The following is a 19,004-nucleotide window of genomic DNA, read 5'->3' on the forward strand; positions in this document are numbered from 1 at the left end:
TACCTTTATTTGAAGAACATGTGGATCAATGGATTCAAAGCAGCAAGGGGACAAGTCGAGTTTCTTTTGCATGTCGTGGAAAATGCGCCTGCGCTGGAGGACATAACCGTAGATACAAAACAACGGCATTCTACGGACCTTTCGCCATAACCGTAGGCAGGGAACCACCCTTTGAGGAAGCGAGGAGGATCGCCAAAGCTTCCTTGAGTACAACATCACTCCCGCCGAATGCCAGGCTCCGTGTGATTTAAATGTGTTAGATAATTAGGCAATTTTTGGTATATTTTAATTTTAAATATTACTAGCAATTTTATGGCATAAACGAATGATAATGTGTGAATAAGATATGTGCATGTGTTCATGTTATTCTTACTAATAAGCATGAACAAAAAGTTAAACCAGAATAGGTTTAGAGTGTACCCCAAGGCGGGACCGGTGCCGGAGGCACCGGTTGCGCCGTTACCGGCTGAAATAGATATGCTATTCGACTGGTCTTGCCTGAAGTAGTCGAACGATGTCGATGCAGGAAGAGGTTCGCAGTGCAGTCCCACGAACGGTCACCAAGAAGCAAACGAAGTAGTCGTTCGGGGAGCGAGCAGTCGCGTCAAGATGCTCCCCAAAAACCTGATTGCCTGCGTCCCGTGCAGGACTTTCAGCGAGCAGAGGTTCTGGAGGCCTGCTCTCGCTAGAACTGTGCGCACAGCACTAGCGATGGGAATGGCAGAAAGCAGCAGAGGGAGAAGGTAGAGGTCTCCTAAGCAGGAGTACCTGGATCAAGTGCTGAAGTGTGTGTAGATGAGAGGAGGAAGGGGTGGTTTATATAGGCGTGGAGGTGCCTCAGGTTCAACGAACCTGACGTCATAAAGAGCTTTGATGAGCGGCAGTTACTGATGTGATTCTCCAGTCATTACTGGCAACGTTTATTCTCTGTTTTAATGCTCTTAACAGCAAAATGTTCTTCTCATCTCAGCACATCACGTCGCACCTCACCTGCACGCGCACCGCACCGCACCGCCCGTCCGGCCGGCCGCGCAGCGCCTCGCCTCGCCCACGCCCACGCCCATGGCCTCGACGAGGCGAGCGAGTGCGCGCGCGCGCGTATGGTTCACCGACCTCCTCTTACCGGCTTCACAAGTGGTGTACACGAAGTCCACCCTTTAAGTCGGTTAAGATCCTCCTCAAATCCCGGTACGGAATTAAGCAATTGATTCCCTAACATTTAATAGTGGGTTTTAAATTATTTTATTATATTGATTAGAATAAATGGGCCAAGCCCATAATTCCAAAAATCCCCACCAAGAAATTCAAGCCACACTAGAAATACCCTCATTCCCTCATTGATATACCAGTATTTGACAGAGACTGTTAAGTTGAACTTCCATCTAGGACAAAAGCTACACTTATTTACAACTGTACAATAGACTATGCCTTGAATTGCCAGTCTTGTACAAACAAGTTTGACCAGAACCCTACACTGGTACTAGGCTGCAAAAGCATCCCCGCGGTTTGGAACTTATAAGTCATACTCCAGGCCCTTCGTGAGTTTGAGTTTCTAGAGAATACCCAGTTCTCATAGACCATGACCAGTAGTCAGACTCATATAGGTGTGTTCCTTTCAGATGTTCCGTAGGACAACATCTTTGTTTCAAGAAAACAACTCATTTGTTTTAAAGAAATCACCCAGAACACATTAAGATATAGACCAACCTGCCATACAGATTAGAAGAGAAATACACCTTATACACGGAATGAGCCCTTTTCATAAAGATTCTCTTCTCTCAGTCAGACTTTAGTTTGTTTCACCATCCTAATTCACGGGATCTCCAATCATATAGGACAGGTTTCCACTATAGAATGACTCACGTGGATCTCAAGCCCAATTCCATAGATGCATTGTCTATCACATTTCATGAAAGACCCTTTGTAAACTGATCTGCTAGATTTTTAGCCGTCTGAACATAGTCCAGGGCTATAACTCCGAAGTTTCTCAATTTTCTGACAGATTTCAACCGCCTTTTCACATGTCTAGATGACTTCATGTTATCTTTTGAATTGTTCACCTTGACAATCACCGTTTGATTGTCACAGTTTATTAGAATTGCCTGTATCGGTTTTTCAACTATCGGCAAGTCCATAAGGAGCTCACGAAGCCATTCAGCCTCAACAATGACGGTATCTAATGCTATGAGTTCTGCTTTCATAGTTGACCTCGTTAAGATGGTCTGCTTGTAAGACTTCCAGGAAACAGCTCGACCACCAAGTGTAAACGCATATCCACTTGTGGCTTTTATCTCATCAGCATCAGAAATCCAGTTTGAATCACTATACCCTTCTAGTACCCTTGGGTACCCGGTGTAGTGAATTCCATAGTTCATTGTCCCCTTTAGATAGCGCATTACTCTTTCAAGAGCCTTCCAATGATCATCTCCCGGGTTTGAAACAAACCGGCTCAGTTTGCTTACAGCAAATGAGATGTCAGGTCTTGTAGCACTAGCTAAATACATCAATGAACCAATGATCTGAGAATATCTCAGCTGATCTCGCATTATCCTTTTGTTCTTCCTAAGAATTTGTGGCAGAACCACCTGAATTATTCCGGCTCAAGTACGCTAATGACCGCTATGCAGCTGGCATTAACTCAACGCACTTCAAACGGAACAATCCATTGGTCTGTTGGGTCTCCGCCCGATACAACCACGGTTCAACATGATCGAAGCCGGTTTACCTCGCACGAAGGCGAGTTTACAATCACAGAACAGCTCATCAACTTTTAATTTACAAATAGTCAAATATTATTACAAACCAGGTTCAAACTTAAGTAAATTTATACAAACCGTGTTTAAACTGACAAGCCGAACAGCTTATCCCAACTCACAGCGGAAAGGAAAGATTACGCGACTACACACGTCGTGAAAGTGGACACCATGCTCAGCCCAATGCCTAGTGTCACTCAGGAGGGTCACTGCCAGCCGGGGACGGATCCCACTCCACGGACCAGCCATATGGAACAGAAGTTGGCCATGCAGGGTTGTCCATGGGATTCTCGAAGGGTGTACCTGAAACAGATATTAGCAAGGCTGAGCATTCTAATACTCAGCAAGGCTTACCCGGGTTTGGGTATACTTTAGCCCGTAACTAGACTCATGAAGGCATTGTAAGGGCTCTAGGTTTATTTTCAACTGAAAAGCAACAAAGAGTATAACTTACTTTCAAGTTTTAGCTTTTAGATTCTAGTTTGATTAGCCATTCTAGGTAAGCACCTATACTAAGCACGCAAGAAAGAGATTAGCATCCATCAAGATTATTCCATCAACAATTACACTTTTTACTCTATGTGGCAGAAGGAATAAGCAGTCTCAATCTTCGTGAGAAGCGGACGATTCTGAATTGAATTCAACCTTGCAAGGGTAAACCTAACTCACACGCTTGGAATATCCAAAGATCGTTCCGAAGCAATCGTTTCCCTCATATTCCGGGTTATGGATTAGGGCCACCACAAGTGACTGCAGGACCGTACGCACACCAATTGTGCAGGACATACGTCTGTAGCGCGACTACATGATCCGTATTCCTGTCTGCCTTGCAGAACGCACTCCCACACGTCGGTGCGTGTAAACATAAAATAAAAGTTGAGTGGTGGAGATATGTCCATTTGCCGGCCCATTCGGGTACTAGGCTTACCGCTTACCATATTTCGCGGCATGTGGCTAGTACTTTCAAACGCTTAGCCACCACTACCACACACTTTGACCTTAACACTTTCATCAAAACAGACAGGGTAAATCTTCAGGTCATGATACAGTACACGACCCTGTCCATCATCCTTATAATGATTGCAGAATTGTAAACAAGCAATTCCTATATCGCGGGAGTGATAGGAAATCACCCGACTTTTACCGGTCCTATTTAGCAGAGCATCTATGCGATAAGGACTCGGGTACAATACATTGGATTTCTAAGATCTTATACAACTAGGGTTTCATTTCAACTCCTAGACTTAATGCAAGATATATAATATATTAATGAAATTGTAATAAAATGAAATATTGGGATATGCATCGGGGCTTGCCTTCTTGAGTGGGGTTGGGGGCAAGAGTGTCAGAGGCTTCCAAACTTTGGTTCGGGGCTTCAGTTAGTTCCTCGATGACTTGTGTTGGGTCTTCAGAAAACCCTTGATCTTGTCCTAAGACCAATTCGTAATCTCCGTCGTCAAGCATCGTTGATTCTATATGATATGCAACACTTGAAGTTAGATGATATTTGAATGTAAGATCTTAGGTCACAACAAAGTTGCAATCCAACAAAGTCAACACACATGAATCCATGAAGTAAAAGGGGTTTAGGTTTGAATTACCATTTATAAAGGAGTCATGCTTATAGCACTGAATTTATTGCAAACAGGAACTAGAACATTTGAATTTGAATTTAAATTCTAAGTTTAAATTCAAAACTTAAGTAACTAAGATCATAAAGTCTTGTAAATTTAATTCTATACTGATCATCAACCCATTAGAGTATGACAAAAAGACCTTAACCAATTAGTTTCAAAGAACATGCTTAGTTAACTTTAAAACATTTCAAATTTGAATTACCTAAATTCAAAAGAAGTTAAGCTACAAAACAATACTAGGTTGGAAATTTTAACACAAGGTTACACATAGTTTATAGAAGTTACATGCTAAAAATCATGAGAAGCAAAGTTAAAATGTAGAAGTTATGTACAAAATACCTTTTAACCTTAGATTTAAAATAGATGCAAAAGTATTTTGTTTCGAACTAAACTTTATTAATAAAAGTTGTAGGGTTTGAAATCTTGTTTCCAACAAAATTAGTTTTGTAATTTTTGGATTTTTCAATGGTTTTCTACGAATTTTGCAAGGCAGCAACATAGCCACATGAAATAACAGAACTACTAGAGGGGGGGGGGGTCTCGGTCTTTTTGTGCTCAGGTCCCTAGAAAAGGTTTTCTTCTCACAGATGTGCCCCTGCCAAGCCTCAACAACAGCCGGCCGCTCGGTCCCGGCGTGTTCTCGCCGGCGGCGAGGTCGCCGACGGGGAGGAGCCGGTCGGGCAGGGCCTACGGGACCTAGAGAATGCTGTGGAGGTGAACTTGCACGACGGGCAACAGTGGAACGGGGCTAACGACGGGGAGAAGCGGCGGCCGTGGCGGCGCGTCGCCGTTCCCGGCGAAGGGCCGGCGAACAGGAGAAGCTAACGCGCGCACGAGCATCAGGAGGCGATGGGGATGCGGTCTCCGTACTTGGATCGGCCGAGGAGGTGGCGGAGAGGTGCTGTCGACGGTGAGGTCGAGCTTGGGCAGCTCCGGTGAGGGGCGGCTCGGGGTGGAGGCAATTCCGGCGAAGGAGGGGCTGGGGTTGGACCGGATCAGCTCGGGGGGTTAGGGGAGGAGGTAAGGAAGCGATAGGCCGAGGGAATTTGGGTGGGGTGGCGCGGTTGCGGAGAATCCCGGCGAGGAGGAGCGGCGGCGGCTCGGTGTCGCGAGGAGAAGGGAAAGGCAAAGCAGCCGGGGAGAGGGGGCTCGATTGGGTTTTGTAGCAGCGCATGGTTTGTAGGAGAGAAGGAAAGGGAGAGGGAGATCACGCGGCCAGGCGCAGAGTGGCGGGCGGCGCCGGCATGCCCGATGGAGCAGCATGGCAGCCGCTCGGGGCGTCTGCCCGACGTGGAAGAGCGAGGGGCGGCCAGCTAGGGCAACGCGGGCGGCGGGAGGAGGGACAGGGCGACGCGTGGAGCAAGATCAGAAGGGCGCAGAGCTGCAGGGCGGCGCTCAGGGCCGGGCGGGGGCGGCGGCGTGCAGCAGAGGAGAAAACAGAGAGAAGATCGGGATTGGGGAAGACGAAGGGGACCTGGTTGTAAAAAGCACAAAACATAGGGGCCTCACTGTAAAGTATAGGTAACTTTCCAACCAATGCTCAAATGGAGATGGGCCCAAAAGAAAAAGTGTGTAGTTTTTCAAAATGCACAACTTTGCTTTAAGGCTCATCCACAGAAGAGCAACAGTTTTGAAATTAAAATAAAACTTAGTAAAATTTTCAAACTTTATGTAAATCCTATAGATAAATCTACACTACACATATATCCAATGGTAATTTCACCTACTTTTGCGATTTAAACACAAGTTTTGAACTTTTGCAAAATAACCCTCATACATTTGAATTCTACCCCCTATATTCACCCACTTAGCACAAAAGGACCCTGATTTAAATATAATTATATAAACAATCACTTTTCCTTATCATTAACATTTTTAAACACACTTTTGCTACATTTTGTACATAAGAACACACTAAAGATCTAGGGTGTGACCATGCTTTTTACCTGAGTGTCACAACCTTCCCCCCTAAAAAGAATCTCGTCCCGAGATTCCAGATCAGAAGAAATTGGATGATCAATTTCGGAGGTTGGCTTGGAAGAAGTCTGGGAAATTACGCTGAAGATAAGATTCAGTTTCCCATGTTGCTTCTTCTTCTGTGTGATGGTTCCACTGAATCTTGTACATTCTGATGGTTTCTCTTCTAGTGCTCCTTTCTTTAGTGTCAAGCACTTTAAGGGGGTGTTCTGTATAGGTCAGATTAGGTTCGATTTCGATGGCTTGGAAATCGAGGGTTTCAGTAGGAATCTTAACACACTTCCTGAGTTGGGATACATGGAAGATATTATGGATAGCCGCTAATTGAGAAGGAAGTTGAAGACGGTAAGCTACGGGTCCACAAATTTTAAGGATTTCAAAAGGTCCGATGTATCGAGGAGCAATTTTCCCTTTTACGCCGAACCTTTGAATACCTCGAGTAGGAGATACTCGAAGATATACGAAGTCTCTGATTTGAAATTGTAATGGTCTTCTTCGTATATCAGCGTAGCTTTTCTACCGAGATTGGGCTGCCTTTAGATTATCCTGTATAACTTTTACCTTATCCTCTGCTTCAATAACTAGATCGGGTCCAAAAATTTTACGTTCGCTGGTTTGTGACCAACTCAAAGGGGTTCGGCACCGACGACCGTACAGTGCTTCGAACGGGGCCATTTTGAGACTGGTTTGATAGCCGTTATTGTATGAGAATTTTGCTAGTGGTAGGCATTTGTCCCAATTCTTGTCATACTAAAGGACACATGCTCTGAGCATATCTTCCAAAATTTTATTTACCCTTTCAGTCTATCCATCTGTCTGAGGATGATACGCCGAGCTTCAAATTAACTTAGTCCCAAGAGCATCTTGGAGTTGCTCCCAGAACTGAGTAATAAATTGTGCTCCACGATCAGAAATGATCGTCTTAGGTATTCCATGGAGACGAACAATTTGATCCAAGTAAATCTCAGCATACTTCTTGGCATTATATGTAGTGTGTACAGGAAGAAAATGTGCAGTTTTGGTTAATCGATCAACGATTACCCAAATGGAGTCATGCTTTAGAGATGTATTGGGCAAACCAACAATAAAGTCCATACTGATATCCTCCCACTTCCAAGAGGGAATAGGTAGAGGTTGAAAAATACCAGCAGTTTTCAGATGACTGGCTTTGACTCTTTGGCAGATATCACATTCTGAGACATACTTGGTGATTTCTCGTCTCATACGAGTCCACCAAAAATTTTGTTTCAGATCTTGGTACATCTTCGTACTACCAGGGTGCATAGAGAATTTGGACAGGTGGGCCTCGTCCATTATTTGCTTACGGAGCTTAGGGTCCTATAACAATATGTTCGTTGAACCATAAAACTCCTTCTGGATCCATTTGGAAGCATTTATACTTTCCCTCTTCTTGGGTCATCTTCTGTTTAATAATTCCAATGCCCTTACTGCGCTGCTGAGCTAGAACAATGTCATCCCTAAGCGTGGCTTCAACTGAGAGATGGTTTAAGTCACCTTGGGGAATGATTTCTAAATTAAGCTTTCTCATTTCCCAACAAAGAGTTTTGTTGAAAGCTTCAACAGATAAGCAAGAACAATGTGCTTTGCGACTGAGTGCATCTGCAATGACATTGGCCTTGCCTGGATGATAATGTACCTCTAGATCATAATCCTTGATCAGTTCTAGCCAGCGTCTTTGCCTCATATTCAAATCTGCTTGTGTAAAGATATATTTGAGGCTTTTGTGGTCGGTATATATATGACACTTTGCACCCATTAGATGATGTCTCCAAATTTTTAAGGCATGGATGACAGCTGCTAGTTCGAGGTCATGAGTAGGATAGTTCTGTTCATGAACTCTGAGCGCTCGTGATGCATATGCAATTACTCGGTTGTCCTGCATAAGTACACAACCAAGCCCGGTTCCTGATGCATCACAGTAGATGTTAAAGGGTTTTGACACATCTGGTTGAGCTAAGACTGGAGCAGTAGTAAGATGATCTCTGAGAATGTGGAATGCATCATCGCATTTTTGACCCCAAGAGAATTTAACACCTTTCTTCAGTAGTTCGGTCATAGGTTTGGCTATTCTGGAAAAGTCAGGAATAAAGCGACGATAATAGCCTGCTAGACCAAGAAAACTATGGATCTGATGGACTGTTGTAGGAGGTTTCCAATCCATCACTTCTTGTACTTTGCTGGGGTCAACGGATATACCGTCACCAGAGATGGTATGGCCAGAAATTTTACTGTATCCAACCAAAACTCGCACTTGGAGAATTTGGCGTACAGGTGGTGGTCTCTTAATCGCTGAAGGATAACATGAAGATGTTTGGCATGATCTTCTGGATTTTTAGAATAGATCAAGATGTCATCAATGAAGACCACAACAAACTTGTCGAGTTCTTGCATGAAACCAGAATTCATGAGATACATGAAATACGCGGGAGCATTGGTAAGACCAAACGACATGACCAGATACTCGTATAGACCATATCGAGTGGAGAAAGCTGTTTTTGGAATGTCACTAGGCTGAATCTTAATTTGATGATAGCCGGAACAAAGATCTATTTTAGAGAATACCTTAGCTCCGGCTAATTGATCAAAAAAATATCAATGTGGGGTAGGGGATACTTATTTTTTTATAGTTACCGCATTGAGAGGACGGTAATCAACACACAGCCTCAAGCTATTATCTTTCTTTTTCACAAATAGGGCTGGATAACTCCATGGTGATGCACTTGGATGAATGAAACCCTTGTCTAAGAGGTCTTGGAGTTGGATTTTCAACTCAGCCAACTCGTTAGGAGGCAAACGATAGGATTTCTTAGAGATAGGGGCTATGCCAGGTTGGAGTTCTATGATGAACTCGATATCTCTATCTAGAAGCATTCCAGATAAATCGTCCAGAAAGACATCTGGATATTCACAAACAATAGGGATATCCATTAACTTAACCCCAGATACAGCATAGGTGCAAGAGTTGAGACACTTTGGTTGTGGAAGATAAAGAACGGTAGGCTCATGTTTAGGTGAATCTATTTCCACAGTTCAAGAGGAGATATCTAAAGACACATGGTGCTGGGTCATCCAATTCATTCCTAAAAGAACATCCATTCCTTTTAGGTCTAGTAAAAGTAAATCTGTTCTCATCAGAGTGTTACCCATTTGAACTGGCACACTTCTACAGATTTGGTTTGAGGGGATGCTACCACCAGGAGTTGTTATCATATAAACCCCACTAACAAGATAAATATCCAGGCCTAATTTAGTTCCAAGCTTTTCACTGACAAAGCTATGGGTGGCACCAGTATCAAAGAGAACAATAACGGGATGATGGTTGATAGAAAATGTATCCGTTAATATTGGTGCCCCTTCGGGAAGTTCGGAGAGTGTGGTGAGGTTCACCCTTCCTTGGCGGACCTGAACCACTTGCCTCCGGTTCTTTCCCTTGCTGGTTGGATTGGATATCTGCCCTTGGAAAGATTTCCTAGGTTGAGGGCAATCCTTGATGAAATGGGACGGGCTTCCGCAGTTGAAACAACGATAGTTGCTATTTCCTTGGTTGGCTGGCGGAAAGCTCAGCCGCGAACCTGTTGTGGTTGCTGTTGAATTTGTGGCGTCGGTGGTCGGTTGAATCGTACCTGTTGGGGTGGTCTGGCTACCCATCTGCCAGGCAAATTGCCTCGAGGCAGGGCTCAAGGAGCATTACTCGGGACCAACCGATACCTTGATGGTTGCGTAGTTGTAGGCCCTGTAGGTACCTTCCGTTTCTTTTCTACCCTGTGGGCTGAGATACAATCTTCTTGAGTAATGGCCATGTTAACCAACTCATTAAAATTGTTGGCCCTTACCAAATTCAATCATTCTTTAAGTTTGGTATTCAGACCTTGGCGAAAACGATCTCTTTTGCGGGCATCACTGTCCGCATGGTATCCCGCGTATTGACACAAGTGGTTGAAAACTTGTGCATATTGCATAACAGTGCGGGTTCCCTGAGTCAGGTTCAGAAATTCATTGAGCTTGCGCTCAATGAGTCCCTCAGGTATATGATGCGCTCGGAAGGCTGTCCGGAACTCATCCCAGGTAACAACATGATCGGCAGGCTGCATGGTGTAAAAATGATCCCACCATAGGCGAGCTGTGCCGCGGAGTTGCTGGGCTGCAAAAAGTGCCTTGTTTTCATTTGAACATGAAGCAGACAATAAAGCGAACTTGGACTCGATGGTTCGAAGCCAAGCGTCTGCGTCCAGAGGCTCATCTGCCTTATGGAATAATGGAGGCTGGGTACTGAGGAAGTCTTGGTAACTGGCCGACATGGGTTCATCTCGGCCTTGGGGTTGCTGATGGAGGTGGCCCATCTGAGATTGTACAAGTTGGTTGAGAAGTTTAGTTTGTCCGGCCATGACCTCGACCAAATTTGGAGGTGGGGGTGGCGGTTGCTGAGAACCACTGGCCTGATCTGCCCGGAATCCTTCCGGGGTTCCGCGAGTAGCTCCAACCATCTGAAATAAAGGAGATATCCATTATCAACCATATTCTTACTCCAATTTCAGATAATATTCAATTACCAAATGAAAATGTAATTCGTATACTCCATTCAATCCACTCAGAACAGATGCAAGGACATTGAGCAGGATAATAAAACCCATGATTTAGATTGCTATATGAACACTGGTGATCCTTACATCTTACATCAACACATTCAAACCACTACAAACCTTTGCCTAAGAGCACATGCCACATATACAACAAGTGGCTCTACATCTAGATAGACTATACACCGCCCATGTCACATTTTTCTACACTAGTTACAACTAGACTATCACCCACTCAACCACATCTAAAAGTCATCGAAGTTGCCCACTGATGACTGACTACCTGAAGAGGAATGATGGTGACTGATGACAGGATCTCTGTGCTCAGAATCAATCTCGGAGACTCCCTCAATTTCTTCAGGATCTTCTTCTTCTTCTTCAGGTGCCGGTACTGCAGGAGGTACAGGCTGTTGTTGAAGCTCATTTATGTGCGCATTAGCATCGTCAACTTCGAGGATGAGATCACGAATCTGCTCTTGAAGAAATTCAATGATCGTGTTGCGTTGGGTGATTGTCGCATCACTCTCATTGATTTGATCTTCCCGATGATGAATAGTCTCATTTTGGGTAGCAATGATTCCATCTTTCTCAGTCACCAAAGCTCGAAGTTGATCCATTTGGGTGATATGTCTATCAGCTTCCCTATAGAGACTTCGCAGCATTAACCAATTGGCCCATCTCACGACGCAGTAACAATTGGTAATGATACTGCACATTCATAAATCGCATCATACCTCGAAGTGCTTCTTCCGGTGGACCTTCCAGTCTATGACTTTCAGGGACTACCCTGAGGTCCCATTCTGGCTCATTAGGATCTATCGTAGCAAATAAACCAATGGTTTGTCCTGCGACTTCCCTAGGATGCTAATTACAGAATACATAGATAGCTTCCAATGCTGCCCCTTCAATGGTATCCATGATTCGATAACCCATCACTTCAATTTCAATGGGTTGCCATTGGGAACGATGAGGGTGTTGAGGGATAGTCATTTTGACCTGAGCTCGATAAATGCCCTCTTCCTGATACTCCATTGCATCATACCGTGGAGGGTCGGTATAGCCAAACGACCTTAAGGATTCCCAAAGTAAACGAGGAAAACCCTCCCAATGTAGGGCATTTGTGTGGAGATGCCCTGCCAGATCCCAAAAGATGTTAGGAGGGGCTGCCATCTGCAACAAAAATGCAAATGGTGGGATTTTTTACCTTGCTGAGAAAGTACAAGATAAATAGAATGAGATAATCAATTCTGATAACAGCAGGGACTGAAAATCAGATGGAAGCCTAAGGTACTTTAAGATACCCAACTTAAAACTACCATCAGAACCCTATCAACCCATTCCAGAGACAAACAACATACCATTCATTTTTAGCAATATTAAACATACATTACATTCTTTTGTTTGACAACAGATTATGCATGCACGTACTACTCGTCCTCCCAACCAAAACAATTGCCGAGTACCCTCGGACTTACATGGTTAATTTTCGGTGGCAACATACATACGTCTCTCACTATATAACTAATCAGTAAATCCTACTTGTCCTAATCTCTTAATCGGTGTTAGACCTGCAAAAGAACACATATATGTCTATCATGAACCTTTCATGGCAGCACGACATGAAAGCGTCCCCAAGCAGTACTGTTCACTATAGAAATAGTATCTGTACAATTACCGCCATACAGACAACGTTAGCATACGTCATGTAATCAACGTATTCACGGGGGTATCGCAAAATGCGAGGGTATGAACAGCGATCGCCATACCCTGCGCCGAACCATATACTCCCAATATGATCAACCTAAGTTGATATATTGGCAGCATCTCAAGTAGGCCACTGCTTGAGAAACAGCGTTCGGTTCACATCACCGACGGGAAGGCTAACTCCCCAGTTAGCTGAGGATCCTTACCTTCTTACCTCACGATCGTAGGTGTCGTTACAAAAAGTAAGGTTGAGTTGTACATGAATTTAAATTTTGACAAAAGTAGTGCTGTAAGTCAGAACTATCTATACATATATAGATACTAATAGCCACCTGCTATTTCCCATATAGGTCCCTAGAGCTTTACGTTCTAGACATCAACCTTAACGGATCCAACGTACTTTGTAAACTCATTTGTTAGCCAGTTTTATCCGGAAAACACATTATAAGAGCTATTCCAGATGTAAAAGTAAACCTACGGCTCTGATACCAGCTGTGGCAGAACCGCCTGAATTATTCCGGCTCAAGTGCGCTAATGACCACTATGCAGCTGGCATTAACTCAACGCACTTCAAACGGAACAATCCATTGGTTTGTCGAGTCTCCGCCCAATACAACCACGGTTCAACAGGATCGAAGCCGGTTTACCTCGCATGAAGGCGAGTTTACAATAACAGAACAGCTCATCAACTTTTAATTTATAGATATTCAAACATTATTACAAACCAGGTTCAAACTTAAGTAAATTTATACAAACTGTGTTTAAACTGACAAGCCGAACAGCTTGTCCCAACTCAAAGCGGAAAGGAAAGATTACGCGACTACACACGTCGCGAAAGTAGACACCATGCTCAGCCCAAAGCCTGGTGTCACTCAGGAGGGTCACTGCCAGCCGGGGACGGATCCCACCCCACGGACCAGCCATATGAAACAGAAGTTGGCCATGCAGGGTTGCCATGGGATTCTCGAAGGGTGTACCTGAAACAGATACTAGCAAGGCTGAGCATTCTAATACTCAGCAAGGCTTACCCGGGTTTGGGTATACCTTAGCCCGTAACTAGACTCATGAAAGTATTGTAAGGGCTCTGGGTTTATTTTCAGCTGAAAAGCAACAAAGAGTATAACTTAGTTTCAAGTTTTAGCTTTCAGATTCTAGTTTGATTAGCCATTCTAGGTAAGCACCTATACTAAGCACGCAAGAAAGAGATTAGCCTCCATCAAGATTATTCCATCAACAATTATACTTTTTACTTTATGTGGCAGAAGGAATAAGCAGTCTCAATCTTCGTGAGAAGTGGACGATTCTGAATCGAATTCAACCTTGCAAGGGTAAACCTAACTCACACGCTTGGAACATCGAAAGATCGTTCCGAAGCAACCGTTTCCCTCATATTTCGGGTTATGGATTAGGGCCACCACAAGCGACTGCAGGACTGTACGCACACCAATTGTGCAGGACATATGTCTGTAGCGCGACTACATGATCCGTATTCCTGTCTGCCTTGCAGAACGCACTCCCACACGTCGGTGCGTGTAAACATAAAATAAAAGTTGAGTGGTGGAGACATGTCCATTTGCCGGCCCATTCGGGTACTAGGCTTACCGCTTACCATATTTCGCGGCATGTGGCTAGTACTTTCAAACGCTTAGCCACCACTACCACACACTTCGACCTTAACACTTTCATCAAAACAGACAGGGTAAATCTTTAGGTCATGATATAGTACACGACGCTGTCCATCATCGTTATAATGATTGCAGAATTGTAAACAAGCAATTCCTATATCATGCGAGTGATAGGAAATCACCCGACTTTTACCGGTCCTATTTAGCAGAGCATCTATGCGATAAGGACTCGGGTACAATACATTGGATTCCTAAGATCTTATGCAACTAGGATTTCATTTCAACTCCTAGACTTAATGCAAGATATATAATATATTAATGAAATTATAATAAAATGGAATATTGGGATATGCATCGGGGCTTGCCTTCTTGAGTGGGGTTGGGGGTAGGAGTGTCAGAGGCTTCCGAACTTTGGTTCGGGGCTTTAGTTAGTTCCTCGACGACTTGTGTTGAGTCTTTAGAAAACCCTTGATCTTGTCCTAAGACCAATTCGTAATCTCCGTCGTCGAGCATCGTTGATTCTATATGATATGCAACACTTGAAGTTAGATGATATTTGAATGTAAGATCTTAGGTCACAACAAAGTTGCAATCCAACAAAGTCAACACACATGAATCCATGAAATAAAAGGGGTTTAGGTTTGAATTACCATTTATAAAGGAGTCATTCTTGTAGCACTGAATTTATTGCAAACAGGAACTAGAACATTTGAATTTGAATTTAAATTCTAAGTTTAAATTCAAAACTTAAGTAACTAAGATCATAAAGTCTTGGAAATTTAATTCTATACTGATCATCAACCCATTAGAGTATGAAAAAAAGACCTTAACCAATTAGTTTCAAAGAACATGCTTAGTTAACTTTAAAACATTTCAAATTTGAATTACCTAAATTCAAAAGAAGTTAAGCTACAAAACAATACTAGGTTGGAAATTTTAACACAAGGTTACACATAGCTTATAGAAGTTACATGCTAAAAATCATGAGAAGCAAAGTTAAAATGTAGAAGTTATGTACAAAATACCTTTTAACCTTAGATTTAAAATAGATGCAAAAGTATTTTGTTTCGAACTAAACTTTATTAATAAAAGTTGTAGGGTTTGAAATCTTGTTTCCAACAAAATTAGTTTTGCAATTTTTGGATTTTTATGTGGTTTTCTACGAATTTTGCAAGGCAGCAACATAGCCACATGAAATAACAGAACTACTAGAGGGGGGGTCTCGGTCTTTTTGCGCTCAGGTCCCTGGAAAAGGTTTTCTTCTCACAGATGTGCCCCTGCCCAGCCTCGACAACAGCCGGCCGCTCGGTCCCGGCGTGTTCTCGCCAGCGGCGAGGTCGCCGGCGGGGAGGAGCCGGTCGGGCAGGGCCTACGGGACCTAGAGAATGCTGTGGAGGTGAACTTGCACGATGGGCAACAGTGGAACGGGGCTAACGACGGGGAGAAGCGGCGGCCGTGGCGGCGCGTCGCCGTTCCCGGTGAAGGGCCGGCGAACAGGAGAAGCTAACGCACGCACGAGCATCAGGAGGCGATGGGGATGCGGTCTCCGTACTTGGATCGGCCGAGGAGGTGGCGGAGAGGTGCTGTCGACGGTGAGGTCGAGCTTGGGCAGCTCCGGTGAGGGGCGGCTCGGGGTGGAGGCAATTCCGGCGAAGGAGGGGCCGGGGTTGGACCGGATCAGCTCAGGGGGTTAGGGGAGGAGGTGAGAAAGCGATAGGCCGAGGGAATTTGGGTGGGGTGGCGCAGTTGCGGAGAATCCCGGCGAGGAGGAGCGGCGGCGGCTCGGTGTCGCGAGGAGAAGGGAAAGGCAAAGCAGCCGGGGAGAGGGGGCTCGATTGGGTTTTGTAGCAGCGCACGGTTTGTAGGAGAGAAGGAAAGGGAGAGGGAGATCACGCGGCCAGGCACAGAGCGGCGGGCGGCGCCGGCGTGCCCGATGGAGCGGCGTGGCGGCCGCTCGAGGCGTCTGCCCGACGTGGAAGAGTGAGGGGCGGCCAGCGAGGGCAACACGGGCGACGGGAGGAGGGACAGGGTGACGCGTGGAGCAAGATCAGAAGGGCGCAGAGCTGCAGGGCGGCGCTCAGGGCCGGGCGGGGGCGGCGGCGTGCAACAGAGGAGAAAACAGAGAGAAGATCGGGATTGGGGAAGATGAAGGGGACCTGGTTGTAAAAAGTAGAAAACACAGGAGCCTCACTGTAAAGTATAGGTAACTTTCCAACCAGTGCTCAAATGGAGATGGGCCCAAAAGTAAAAGTGTGTAGTTTTTTAGAATGCACAACTTTGCTTTAAGGCTCATCCACAGAAGAGCAACAGTTTTGAAATTAAAATAAAACTTAGTAAAATTTTCAAACTTTATGTAAATCCTATAAATAAAACTACACTACACATATATCCAAAAGGTAGTTTCACCTACTTTTGCGATTTAAACACAAGTTTTGAACTTTTGCAAAATAAGCCTCATACATTTGAATTCTACCCCCTATATTCACCCACTTAGCACAAAAGGATCCTGATTTAAATATAATTATATAAACAATCACTTTTCCTTATCATTAACATTTTTAAACACAATTTTGCTACATTTTGTACATAACAACACACTAAAGATCTAGGGTGTGACCTTGCTTTTTACCTGAGTGTCACAGAATTAAGCTGGCATCATATGGTGTTGAGATAGATTTATAGTCGCTATAACCAAAGCGACTTAACACCTTCTCCACATAGTGAGACTGTGTAAGAATCACCCCACCATTGCTCTCTTTTACCAGCTTTATATTAAGGATAACATCAGCTTCTCCCAGATCTTTCATCTCAAAACTTTGAGATAAAAACTCTTTGACTTCCTTAATCACATTAAGGCTAGTGCCAAAGATCAGTATGTCATCCACATACAAGCGCAAAATCATTCCTTCAGCCCCACCATAGCGATAGTACACACATTTGTCAGCTTCATTCACAACAAAGCCAGCAGATGTCAAAGTTCTGTCGAACTTTTCATACCACTGCTTAGGCGCTTGCTTGAGACCATATAAAGATTTCAACAACTTACAAACCATTCCTTCTTGACCCTTTGATACAAACCCATCCGGCTGATCCATATAGATCTCCTCTTCTAACTCTCCATTGAGGAAAGTCGTCTTAACGTCCATCTGATGAACGAGAAGACCATAAAATGCTGCTAGGGAAAGTAACACTCGAATTGTGGTCAATCGGGCAACTGGTGAATAAGTGTCAAAGAAATCTTCTCCTTCTTTTTGGGTATAACCCTTGGCCACAAGCCTAGCCTTGTACTTTTCAATAGTACCATCTGGCCTAAGCTTTTTCTTGAACATCCACTTGCATCCAATCGGTTTACATCCATAAGGACGTTCAACGACCTCCCAGGTTCCATTAGACATAATAGAATCCATCTCACTCCTCACTGCTTCCTTCCAATAGTCAGCATCAGGAGATGAATATTCCTCTTCAATGGTTCTGGGTGTATCATCTATGAGGTATATAATAAAATCATCACCAAAAGACTTTACAGTCCTTTGTCTCTTGCTCTTTCTCGGAGCATCATTGTTATCCTCCTTAGGATTTTCCACAAGTGTACGTTCATTGTGTTCTATCGGCTCAGCAAAGCTATCATCCTCGATGAACTCTTGCCTAGATGAACTTGTTTCATCTCTCATGGAAAAAATGTTTTCAAAAAATGTAGCATCTCTGGACTCCATTATAGTACCAACATGCATGTCAGGTACCCTAGATTTCACTATTAAAAATCTATACCCAACGCTGTGGCATAACTTAGAAAGATACAATCCACAGTTTTAGGTCCAAGCTTACGTTTCTTGGTTATTGGCACACTCATTTTTGACAAACAACCCCATGTACGTAAGTATGAAAGTGTTGGCCTTTTCTTCTCCCATTCCTCGAATGGTGTTATCTTTTTATTCTTTGTAGGAACACAGTTTAGGACATGACATGCAGTCAATATAGCCTCACCCCACCATTCCTCGGAAAGTCCCGCTGTATCTAACATGGCGTTAACCAAATCCGTTAGAGTGCGGTTTTTTCTTTCGGCAACCCCATTTGACTGAGGTAAATAGGGAGGCGTCCTCTCATGAATAATACCAAGTTCCTCGCAGAATAAAGTAAATAAATTTGAGAAGTACTCGCCACCACGATCTGACCTAACTCTTTTGATCTTTCTCTCAAGTTGGTTTTCTACTTCAGCTTTATAGATTTTAAAGTAGTGTAATGCTTCATCTTTTGACTTCAACAAATAGATGTAACAAAATCTAGTACTGTCATCAATCAAAGTCATGATATATCTTTTACCACTTTTTGTCAACACTCCATTCATTTTGTACAAATCGGAATGAATTAATTCAAAGGGTGCCAAGCTCCTCGCCTGCGCGGCCTTATGAGACTTACGAGTTTGTTTTGATTCAACATATACATGACACTTAGAATTTTTGATAAAAGTAAACTTTGGAATTAAACTCAAATTAGCTAAGCGCATCATACAACCAAAATTAACATGACAAAGCCTCGAATGCCAAACATTTGTTTCATCAACGGTAATAATATTGTATGCAACTTTATTACAAACATCTGACAAAGAAGGAACAAGCCTCCGCTTTCATAACCTTTTCCAACAAAAGTACCAAACTTTGACAAGATACATTTATTGGACTCAAAGACTAATTTAAAACCATCTCTACACAG

This window comes from Panicum hallii, chromosome 6 (genome assembly GCF_002211085.1).
Source record: "Panicum hallii strain FIL2 chromosome 6, PHallii_v3.1, whole genome shotgun sequence".
In the NCBI taxonomy this organism is placed as follows: domain Eukaryota; kingdom Viridiplantae; phylum Streptophyta; class Magnoliopsida; order Poales; family Poaceae; genus Panicum; species Panicum hallii.